Genomic DNA, 12,622 nt, shown 5'->3' on the forward strand with positions numbered 1-12,622 from the left:
GCTTGAGATGTACAGGTTAAAATGTTTCAGTGCATTGCTGAAAGTAGTCTAGACACAGCACTGAAGAAGAAGTTACAATGTCTAACACTACTGACTGCCAAGGTGCTTGCAGCATGTATGGTAGCAGCAAACTTGGTTTTTGTTTTGGGCGTCTTTTGACCCTGTGAATGAAAGGAGATTTTTGTGGTGGCAAAGTCTTTACCCTAAGACTTGAGTTTTCTTGATGCTGATAGGGTAAAATTAGCAGCAAATAGTGCAAACACATAGCATGGTCAGACCTTTCTAGCTTAGTCTGTGTCTGATTATAGTATAATCATTCTAGATTGTAATAGCTACTTCTTTATTTTGGTTAGATATTATCTCAATAAATAGTGATACTATCCTGAGAACATATCTTCATCTTTTTAGGACAATTATAAGTTTAACTTTAAAGGTGATGTAGAAAATGTTATTAATCTCATTATGCACACAGAAACTAAAGCACACGCTTCTGGAAACCACGGTTTTCAAATATGCCTGCCTAATATAAAGCAATTTTAAGCACTTTAGCAATTTTTCAAATGGGATGACCATCAGCAACTTTTATTGAATAATGAAGTCAAAGGCTACTTACCTTCAGTTGACCAAGACTATTCAGTGAAAGCACAATTCTTGAAATAGGTTATTTTTCAGGAACATTTGCATTTTTACAATACTTATTGTGACATTTAGGATTTCTGCTAAGGGAAGATCTCTCCATAGGTAGGATGTTGGTTAGGTACCCAAATATGTCTTTTTCCCAATATCCATTTTACAAATATGTCTCAAGAAACAGAGTAAAGGTTGAAGTGGCATGATAAATATATATAGTAAAAGGCATAGACATAGCAGACAAAAAGACATATGGCAATATGTATGAAGAACCTTAGTTGACAAAAGAAATAAATGGCATATGTAGTTTAGACACCTGAGTAGGGACAGATTAGATGAAGATGAAAGATAGGCAAATTAAAACCTAAAAATCACTGGAAATTGGTATAGACCTCCCAGGCAAGATTTAGAAAGAAGAGGAAGATAAGGGAAGCCTGTAAAAAGGACAGATCATTAATCATTGGAAATTCAATTAGTTAATATTGACTGGGCTGGCAATTACAGAATTGATAAGAAAGGGTACCTCTTCGTGGAGGTAATACAGGACCCTTTTCTGATACCTTTTGTGGACTATCCAGTAAAAGTACAGGCTATTTTGTGCTTACTCCTAATGTTGCTGGGAAATAGGACAAGGATGATAAATAAGATAAAAGCTGAGAGTCATCTAAAGTCTAGTGATCACAATGTCATCAGAACTTCAAATGCCCTTGAGGTTATATGTGTGAAAGGCAATATCTCAAAATCATTGAACTTTAAAATATAAATAAATAAAAATAGAGAGTGAGCGAATGTGGAATGAGTTGAAGAAAAGTTGATTAAAATCAATTTCGGTTTCAGAAGTTTAGTATGAAAAACTAGTTTGATGGCACAGAGCTGAGAGCTGGCCCTCAAGAGACCATGTATCATAAGAAACTACTGGATTTTTATTCTCCTGTGTAGTGGATTCAGGGTGCATTTTAAGAAATAATTTGTGTTTTCTCATGGGAAATACACCAGTCATACAATTCTTTCTCAGAAAAAAATCTTCTCTGTTGCTTCAGAAGACCCTGTTTACTTACTCTGATGCCTGAAAATGAGATATTTCAATAATAGTTCAGAAGGGGCAGATTACAGTAAAGAATTATACTTCTAGAAGAGGAACAAAAAGGAAGATGCATTTACTGAAAACACAAATGGCTATACAAGCATTCCTTTTAGTAAAAGGATTCATTTTATGCTTACAGAAACAAAACTGCAACCATCTTGAATTAGGTGTAAAGTAATGGGCTAAGCATATCACTGAAGTCAAGAGAGGGTTCTGTGAAAATGATATAACTTCATAGGACAGGGAAGGCTAATGTTTGTCAGGGCTTGGCTAAATTAAAAACAGTGTTTGCTGTCATTTTTTCTTTGGCCTTAGTGCTTTTGGTTTTCATTGGTGTTAGTAATACCTGCAGCTCATGAATGTGCAATCTACCAGACTGCAGGAAGGAGAGTCATAATTTTATTCTTTCAGTGGGACATTCCCAAAACAACTGTAATGTGCAAAGACATTCTGTCTGCTCACCTTTTAAGACAATACTCCCAGTGCTAACAGTGTTACAATCTGTGTATAACCAATAGTTTGGTAGTTAAAGCATTTTCCTGAAACATGGGAAAACTGGGCTCTAATTCACTTAAGTGGACAAAGGGATTGAACCTAAGGCCTCATGTTCTGAGTGAATGAATACTTGGATCACTGGGCTATTGAACAGAAATAGCAAAGACTTGCTTTCAGAGATTCAAGGAACTCTGTGAAAGTCACTTTTTCCTTCTAAAAAGTGTTTGAAATAAAAATTAACTTTAATGCAATATGATTATTTTATGTGGCATACATTTTTCACATTTATGTTTATGATTAGGAAACAATAAATACAGCATTTCATTAAAGCCAGTTGTCCCTACTTCCCTCAGCCAGTTTCTTTTTTTTTGAAAGGGAATAATAAATTAATCATAAAACTTAATAGTGACAACGAAAAGTGGGGTGCCAATCCACTGCTGTGGAGAAAACAGAATGGAGTGAAAGTATGCTAACATTTTTAGCTGTGGCTGTGCATTCAAGATTTTTGATGCGTGTACAGGTAAAACAATTGTAAATTTTACTTAGCTAGATAGTTTCCCAGGTTAATTGCTCACGTTGTTAAGGGTACAGAGTGATTGTTTCTTCCATACAACAAAAGCTTCCTGCTGTGAGCCCTTTTCTTGCTTTATAATGGCTGAAATTGGAACTTTGGCCTCTCAAACTACAGTGTTTCATTGCAAATTACTTTAGATCCTGCATTTGACAGGACTTTAATGTACACATTTCTCAGGAAGTTTACTATGGAGTGTCTGTCACAGAAATTTCCATTCGGTAATTCTAAAGAAAAATTTATTAAGGAGGAGCAATTCAGGTGTAGGGTTCAGAACAGATAACTAATCATATTTCTTTGGGCTAGACTGAAGTTTAAAGAGATATGATTTATAATTAGACGTTGTCAAAACAGTCAAGATTATTCTTACTAGAATGAAGAATATTTTTAGGTTTCATGTCTAGTGAACAATACCCTTAAATATTTTTCTCTCAAGCTTGTAATATAATATCTGAATATTGTTTTGCACTTTTTGAATGGTTTGGGTAATGAGTCACCCAGCCTTATTTGTTACAAAGCTCACTTTTTTTTTCCTCCAGAAAGATGGCTTGCAGTGTTATTTCTTAAAATGTGCTCCTACAGTTTTAATTGAATTGCAAAATGCTGCATGAACCATGAAGTAAGCAGCTCCACCCAGCAAATATTGACTTTCGTCAATAATTATTATAACAGCATATATAATACTACAACAGTGTTATATGCAAATACGGTTTATGAGATACTATATAATAAAACAAAGATGAGTAAAGTAGTGGGTGCAATTGTTACAGGAAGAAAAGATAAGCAACCAGAAAGTATTTAAGTGTAAGTGGGGCCAAAGACTGAAGCCTTGAAGAGAATGAGGTAAGTGAACAAGTTCTATGAGAATATGAACATGAGCATGGTGAGAGTTATTACTGGAAAAGTCACTGCTTTCAAACCATTTGCCATGTTATTGCATTTGCCCTTAAGGGGCTTTCCATAAGAAAAGAATTTGCAGTCAGTCAAGCTGACATTGTTACTCTGGGCTGAAGGAGCTAGACTTGCTCTCTACAGATTAATTTATGAGCAAAAGATGAATATGTTGGGCCTGTCATTTGGGGGGACTGGATGCATGGTAATAGCTAGAGGTATGCTCAGTAAGTGATGTCTTGTCTGTAGACAGATGTCTCCAGCCTTTCTCTTCATTGATCTGTGGTGAAACCACAGATATGGCGGGGTAGCCATGACATTAGATTATTGAACCTACTGCGCTGAGTTAAAGGCACAGTTTTGAGTCAGATTAAACTGAGAAACAGGAGTTGAGTAAAACACCTGAGTACGTGCTCTGTCACTATCCTATTCATGTTTTACTGTTTTATCAGATTAAGTTCAAAAGTAGATATAAGCATATGTTTACATAATATTAGTCAGAGAACTGTGGTAGAGATTCTAGTAATGTTTGCAGGTTTTGCTGAATACTGCAAATTCTTGATGCATGTCAGTGCTACTTTTTGGTACTGATTTGATTCTGAGACTCTTTTTCTGGAGGTGAACTGGAGGTCTGCGTTCTCTTGTGAATAAGGTCATTTCTGTGCTTGAATTTGGCCTGGACAAGCAGAAATACATGGAAATACTGTTAGAATATGAAAGCAGTACAATTAGAGTGGGAAAATGTATTGGAAACAACGTAACAAACATTAACAACTCCACTAGCCCTTAGATTTGTCATAAGATTTTCACAGGCAATACCATCAATCTTTAGTCTATTGAATTTTGAACTGATTCTTGAGTCAGGGTTCATGAGTCACGGTTTCCATGAAAGATGGTATGCCCAACAGAATATAGTGGCCATTCTGGAAGCAGTATAGCCACATCAGCTCTGTAGCCAGGATAATGATGTCTTCTTTCCAGTCCTACTGCTGATGAATTCAGTAGCAAAACTTGCACAGTTTTCAGTCTCCAAGCCTACAAAAAAAGACAGACAGAAAAAAGAAAGGAAAATAATATATTCAGTGGTTTCATCAGAGAAACCTCTCAGTGATTTTGGCTTTGGATAGTTGCTTGACAACTTGATAACCATTCATCACATCAAATTAATTTTGCAAATTAACCTGTGGTAGTACAGAATATGGATTATCTCAATTATGGAAATGTGGTTTCCATTTCTGTTCCATTATTATACCACTCCACTTATGACTTTATGGTAATAAGTGCAGGGCATAACTTTCACTGATATTATCACACCCAAAATTGCTCATCTTGCTGCACATTATTTGATGGAAGCTGTTAGGTGCAGCTACTCAGAACTTATACTGCGAAGTTAAATACTGTTTCAAAGAGAGAGATACTTAATGTGTGTAAAGATTATGAATGTCTAGAAGCTATGAACTGATGGTGCCTAGATGCTATGGTGATAGGCCTCTCATAAAGACTTACATAATTATAACGGTAATGGTGAACTTTGATAAAAGATATGATAGTGTTATTATTTCCCTCTGTATCGCATAGAAAATTAACTATTTACTTTCAATGAACTGTCTCTTTCAGTTTTCAAGTATTAACTCCTCCGTAAGGCCTTCCTGGATGCCATGAGTTTTCTCCTTCATAGCTTAACCAGGGATCTGTGCTTTTTTTGCTATCCAGAGCATGCCTGCACAGGTGAATGCAATACCATGCAGTTATATTAAAGCATGATTATTGGAAGCAGTAGAATGTAGCAAGGCATATTAGCCTTGCTGGGTGAAATGGGGTGATGTGACTATTCTGCTTCCAGTACCTGAGCTAGCTAGCATAGTATAACATTGTACTTTGTATACAAATTATGGTTTCCTGGAAGCAGAGTAAAAAAGAGTGAGGTTTGTTTTAAACCGCCCAGCTGTGAAATCAGGAGTCATACAGCTTTGGCTGCTGTAGTACCAGCCAGTGCCATGCTGATTTATCAAAGGTATGGTTTTCCTATCTGCTAATTCTACTGGATTCCATGTCTTACTCGATTCACCCCTGCTGCTCATCCTTTCACACAGCTCTGCCACTGAGCCTTCCTCATCCTGACCTTTTTGCTGTGAAATTGTATGTCCCAGGTACAGAAATGGTTGTCTATTAAAAAAAAAACAAAAAAAACCCAGGCAAATAAACACCTATTATGAGCCCTTATATAAAGAAATCATATGGATTTTTAACTGTGTACATAGAAGCAGCAGGGACTACATTTTTAATGGCAGAGAAGGCATGATAGTAATTTTAAGAACCTAAACTTGAGAAAGTAGTCCCTTGCACCAGAGAAATGCCAGTCATCTTTATAGCAGGCAATTAACATGTGTGACTCTGGAATCCTCTCTGGGTTTATGTGGTAAAACACCATGAGGTTGATTGGACTGCTTTTCTCATGCGAAATGTTACTTTCTTTTGATTCTGAGGAAATTCCTAACTCTCTGTTTGATTACAGGGTCCTGCACAAATCCTCAAGAGAGGTAAGCAGAGGTCCCTGTACATTGAGTCTGTCATAATTTCTTTATAACAGCTCTATTATGGTTAATTCCCTGGAAGTCAGCTGTAAAGCTCAGCAGGTCTCCTCCTGATATCCTTCACATTTGGATAATTGACTGAGCTGTTTGAACAACAGAAACTTCATAATGTTCAGCAGTGGGAGTCTTGCAGCTGATCAGCTTTACCTTCATCAGCACTTGTCATTTTAACACTTGAAGTGTAATGTTTCAGGATGAATATAATCTTTCAGCAGGAAAAGAAAAGATTTAAAATGTACAGGAAAATAAAGGCCTCGATAAATTTGTTATGCAGACTGTAATACTCCTTGCGGTGTGTTGCTCATGTACTTTGTGTTGCTGTCTAAGAGGGATTTAGTCAACCCTGTATCTGTACAAAATAGGCTTTGCTTGATTGCAAGGAAAAAACAAGTAACGAATCCTCGTGGAAACCCATCCTCAATATCCTGAGAAGTAGCACATATAAAACCTTCATGCTGATCACAGCAGTCTTTTCCAGACAGAATTTCGTTTGTTTAGAAACAATAAAATGAAATATGCCCTAGCTTTTTGTTGCTTCTGCTCATCTGATTGATAGTTAAAAATGATCCAAGCATCAGCCTTTTCTGAGGAGCTGCAAGGAGCAATGTAGTCACGTTCTGCTGAAATTCAAGGAAACAGGACACCTAGCTTCCTAGGTAGAGAGATATCTCAAAATAAACTAAAACGAATGCCTGTGTTTCTAGATAACATAAAGTATAAGTTTAATATTTTATGGGAAAACATCTCCTTATTCCTTTCCCTACATTATTTTACTCCTTTCTCTTTCCCATTCACTAAGTATCCTTTGCTTACAATCTGATCAGATGATTACAGTCAAATCAATCTCCAAAAGTATGTTTTAGAAACAGTTTTCATTTCAAAATTGTTTCTCCTTGAAAATCAGGCAGAATTTGGAAGCTTCTTGGGAATAATCTAATCTTCATTTAAAAACACCTTTTTTTCCTAAACAGTGAATGCACTTCTGCAAGTGGAAAAGGTGGTATGCTGCAGCAAATGAAATTTTACGTGCCTTTTTAATAGTGTTCTACTGTAAAGACAACAGTAGGTGTTTCACACAATATGTCACCAGTAATATACCATGAAAGCAATAATGCTAAGCCATTATAATCAGAGCTCAAAGAGTTTTATTTGAGAGGCTAGTGAATCAACAGATACGGAGCAGTAATGCTTGATCAAAGAGAGTCCAGTGATCATAGTGAAATTTGATTTCATATTTCTGGACTAAATTTGGCCCATTATAATTGACTGTTTAAGCATCCTCTACTCCTCCATTTACTGTCTAAACTTTATTAATAAAACAAGTACTCATTTCAAAAAGATGTGAGACTATTTGACATTTATTTATTATCCAATTGCCGTGAAGACTGTTTGAAATTCAGAGTGGTCTGTAAATCATGACACATTATTTAATGTCCTGAAAGATAGTTGCAGTAGATCATTATTAATTATACTGAGATGTTATTGTTGTAATGGCTAAATGTAAATGGAATAAGGGATTTTTTTTTTTTTAAATATGGCAAAGCAGCATGTGCACTATGGTCAGAAATATGCATCTTTCTTGATGCAGCTTATCCTAATTTTAATGAGATCTATAGTAGAACTATGAAGAAAATCTTAAAATGCATATTCTTTACTGTTAAGTTTCTGGATACTTGGAGGACTATAGAAAATTAAAAAAAACGTGACAGACTACAGTAAGTAAAAAAAAAAAAAAAACTCTATACCGAGATCTCTTATTATGTCCTAATTATGAACGTCTCCATTTGTAAGAGTAGGCGCAGGTTCCCATGAGACTTGTGCTGATTAAGTTAAGATGCACAAAACTCAGGTCAGGTTAATGTTTGGCCTCTGAAAAGAATTTTTCAGCATTCTCTCTCTCCCTCCCCTGCCACCTCTAGCTTGGATAACAGCAAACACAATAAATAGTGTGTTACATGAGAATGACTGATAGCACAGAGGCTGTTTATTGTTATAAGTCATTCTTCTTAGCACAAAATAGACTGTTTTCTGTAAGATAAGTAGAATGCTTTTTCAGCTAAAGAGGTGCCAGTTGCTGAGGTCTTTACACTCCTTTGAGATGTGAACCTGTTCTTTAACAATAGAAGCAGTGTCTAGGCTTGTTAGCATAGCCTCCCATGATAATATTTCTTTATCCTAATAAAGTGAAAGAATATGTAGTATAATAAGTCACTCTGCAACCAGGTTAACTTAAATATTTTATTAAGACAGGGGCCATTAAACTGTAGCTGCAGTTAGATAAAACAAAATTCAGTGTTAACCATATCAGGATTTTCTCTGACACCTTTCCCATATTGCTCTACGTATTTTTTCCTAATACTTAAGAAATATTTCTCCCACGTGTCACTGTGATCTCTTTCTTATAAATGCCTTGTGCTAGAATTGCCCCTGCTGTGTACAACTCTACAAACGAAAAATGAATATACCGAGAGCTTTAATCACCTACTACAGCTCAGATAATCCAATATTAAAGCACAGTTATGCATGAACAACTAATAACTAATAATTGAAAGAAATTACATACAACTCTTGAAACCATTTCTTAATTGTAACTCATTAAAATAAATTATGGTATATTATCCCAATTACAATGCTGAAAATAGAATTTAGCAGCAGTTGTTCTGTCACTTTACCTTTCATTTTAGCTTTCTATGGCATATATGTTTTGAAAACAATTTGTCCTAATCAGCTGGTGCTATATATTACCAGCTAGTAGCTACACCTCCTTGAAGCAAATTCTTAGAGAGGCATTGGGTTAAGCATTAAAACTTACACTCATTAGAACTAATTAAATGTTATTAGAGTGAACATGAAAAATAGTTGCTGTGGTTCAAACAACATGCAAATCTATACATTCTTATAATTGCACAGTTATCTACTGCCATGTTTATTGTAGGCCATACAGTATTATTCTGGAGAGCTGATGTTAAAAAATTGATTGAAACTAGATGTAAGTTAAATAGCACATGGTCTAACTGTTATTATTCCATCACAAGTCTCCCTCATTCAGTGAATATGGCTTGTGTCCTAACACCTCTAAAACACTAGGTATAGAACTGCAGTGAACTTTCTAAATGCTATTTATTCACTCATATGCTCTGGGTGAATGCTGCCTTTACTATAAGATCAGCTATTGGGAACCTCAGCACTGTTTCAAAGCATCATAACCGATTGCCTCTTCTCTCCAGAGGAGCATAACAGTATACCGTGTAGGACATAGAGAAGGAGAGCAAGCCAAATCAGAAATACGTTGAGCATCTGCACTTCCCTAAAGTTCTGGGTGCTCAGCATTTTTCAGGATTTGGCCATTTAAGGGAATCCACAATAATTGCAACATAAAACAAGTCCAGGTTCTTTTGCAGTCACAGTTACAATGTGCCACCTACTTCCTCTTTGTTGTTAAAACCTGCCTTGGAGCCAATACTGTAACACAGGAAAAATCATATTTTGTTCTAATCTGAAATTAATTAAATTACATCAATTATGTTATTTTGTATTTCTCATAGTTTCATTCCACCTTATATCAGTTACTACTGTCATAACTTGGTTCAGTAAGGCATAAACATAGATTAAGGTTTGGAGATATCTACAGCATGCAGTGGAATAAGACAGTGGATTTTCTGAAGAAACTTCAAACTGACCTGATGGAAAATATAACTGAATTTCTTCCAGGATGTATGGGTAAGGTTCTCCATTAATAAACTCATTTATTCATTTATATTTATTAAGTAGTATTTGGCACCTACTGAAATGTCTGTAGAATTGGTAAAATGGGTTTCCAGAACAGCTGCTGGGTGGGTGGAGCTGGGGATGTTGGAAGATTGCTGTCTTCTGCTCAATTTTGCTGTGGGTTCAGTTTATTATCAGCAAGATTGCATTACTAACTCTGGCCTGCAAAATGTTGACTTCTGGGGCTAATAACTTAAATGTTTTCCCCTTCTGACCCCAGCTTGAAATGTTTTTCTCTCTCCATCTATAAAAAGAATGTGTGCCCTTCAGGAATGTATGGAACACAACTAACGAATGCTTGTCAAGGGAGGGGAAAGGAGAAAAGAGATTGATCCAGTAGTGCACATTTAAAATTAAATAGAAGTCAGTCCACAGTTGGATTAGGCTCAGGAAACATAAGAATTACAAAGTAATTTTTATTTTCAGTGACATTATTTTAAACCAGGATCTGTCTTTTGTCTTGTTTCTGCTTTCTCAGGAGTGCTGTACTACATTACTGAACAAGTATTTTTGTAAGTTGAACTTTAGAGACTTTGTGGAACAAAATCTCTATCTTTTTGCTTCTGTTATTGTTTCTGTGAGGGATTGCTACAAAAGAAAAACCCTTTATGCCAGGAACTCTCTGTCATTTAATTTATCTCTTTCCATCCATAGTATTATTTTATGGACTAAAATAAAAAGTAGATAAAAAGAGCTGGTGGCATTGGTTGAACTCTCCCAATCTCTTTTTCACCTGTGTTTTCCTGGGAAAAAAAATGCCAGGATGTTTATTTTAAAATTTATTCAGTTGCTGTTTTAGTTGTGTTCAATACAGATTATTGAGACTGAAATGTGAAACCCTGAGAAGAAAAGGAGGAGCCTGAAAAAATATAGGAAAGAAAGAGAAAAAAAGAGAAGCAGGAGCGTGAATTCATTAAGATGTTGAGGTAAACCAAGCTCTCATCTATGCCTCTGTGTATGTGTCAACTATGAAAACAGTCTCCATCCCACTTGTCTCAAAATATCACTAAACTTCTTGCTGAATGAATATATTCAAAGACTGATATATTAAGAATTATCATAATTAAGAACTATCAATCGACCTCCATGTGTACCCTCCCTGATGTGTAAGTGGTATGGTATGCTCTTTAATTACACTACATCCTGGTATTTTTTTCTACAAGTTTGCTATCTCATCTAATGCACTAACTGGGATAAAGATCACAGGATAGTTGCTGTTCAATATCTTCATCATTCAGGATGATGAAGATACTAAATTAAATTCTGTTGTGAGTTTCCAGGACTTCCATGGCCATGCATTATCCATATTCCTATTCTTGAACGAGGGTCTGAGTCTCAGAGTGATCAAGGCTTGAACTATGAGATTTCCACTAAATTAAATATCTGGTCTGAGACATGCAGGATCTGAATGTTTAGACATGCCAGATCCTGCTGATGACCTTTCAGCCAAATCTGGCTTTCTGGACACTCATGTCTCCTGTCTTCTCTGTTGGAGAGACAGAGAACAGTTGTTTAAGCACCAAATGCAATATAAACAGCCATTTTATCCTTCTACATCTGGTCATAGTCCAGTGGGTAGGGGGAGAACAGCTGCTGAGTGCATTAATCTATCCCAACTATAAATGCTGCCCTCTGCTTCACCCTATGATGCATGTAAAAGGGTGACTTTCATTCTTTGTTTCTTCAGTGGCTGGTTTTGTCGCTTGCGCAAGTAGTCAGATATAAGCTGTTACTGCAAATAAGGCTTTTGCTGTGAAGGAAGTTGGCCGCTTCTCTGCAGAGAAGTGGCCAGTATTGGGTCTTCAAACTAAAGTCTGAAATAACTGGCTGCTGAGCTTGGCTCATACTGTGTTAGCATCGTCAGCATTTTAAGTTGTCATTCATGTACTCAGAATACAAATGCTTTTGACTTAGTTATAGCTGTAGGTATTGAGCCCTTTAGAAAATCAGACCACAAACCTCTGAAGTAGAGTACCATGAAAGCAGGAATATGAAGTGGTCACCGGAGGAAAAACTTGATTTAAATTAATTCTTTGAACCACAGAGCAACTATATGGCAAAGAGAAGTCTAGAATCCATGCATTTTTTCAAAATGGTTCTTTTTGCCATTTGACCAGAAGATAATTCTTTCTTTTTCTTGAATAGTATGTATAACTATATCCAATGTACTATTCCAGTACTGAATTCCTCTAGTCCATCACACTCACATGTGCTATTTCTTCATGTGTTTCTCTCAGCTCAGAGACTGAATAGAGAGAACATTCAGATACTGTTTTTTTGTTACATTTAGAAGTTGTTCAGAGCCAGGGAGAATGGGAAGTGTGATGCCAATGTGGTGGGTAAGGAGTTACTTCTGTCTCTAGTATTGCCAATTGAATGTTATATTCATTGAAATATTCCAGTACAAATAATAACAGGCTGCTAGTCCAGGAGACTTAGAGTAAAACGTGTTTCAGAATTAACTGATACTCATCCCCAAATTGAATTGCTGCAGAAATCAGATTGAACAGATATATGACCTCACCTTCAACTCTGTATCTTTGCACAGACTTTATACCATTGAATCAAACATTCAAAATACCAGTTTTA

The sequence above is a fragment of the Dromaius novaehollandiae genome, chromosome 4 (genome assembly GCF_036370855.1).
Source record: "Dromaius novaehollandiae isolate bDroNov1 chromosome 4, bDroNov1.hap1, whole genome shotgun sequence".
Taxonomy (NCBI): Eukaryota; Metazoa; Chordata; class Aves; order Casuariiformes; family Dromaiidae; genus Dromaius; species Dromaius novaehollandiae.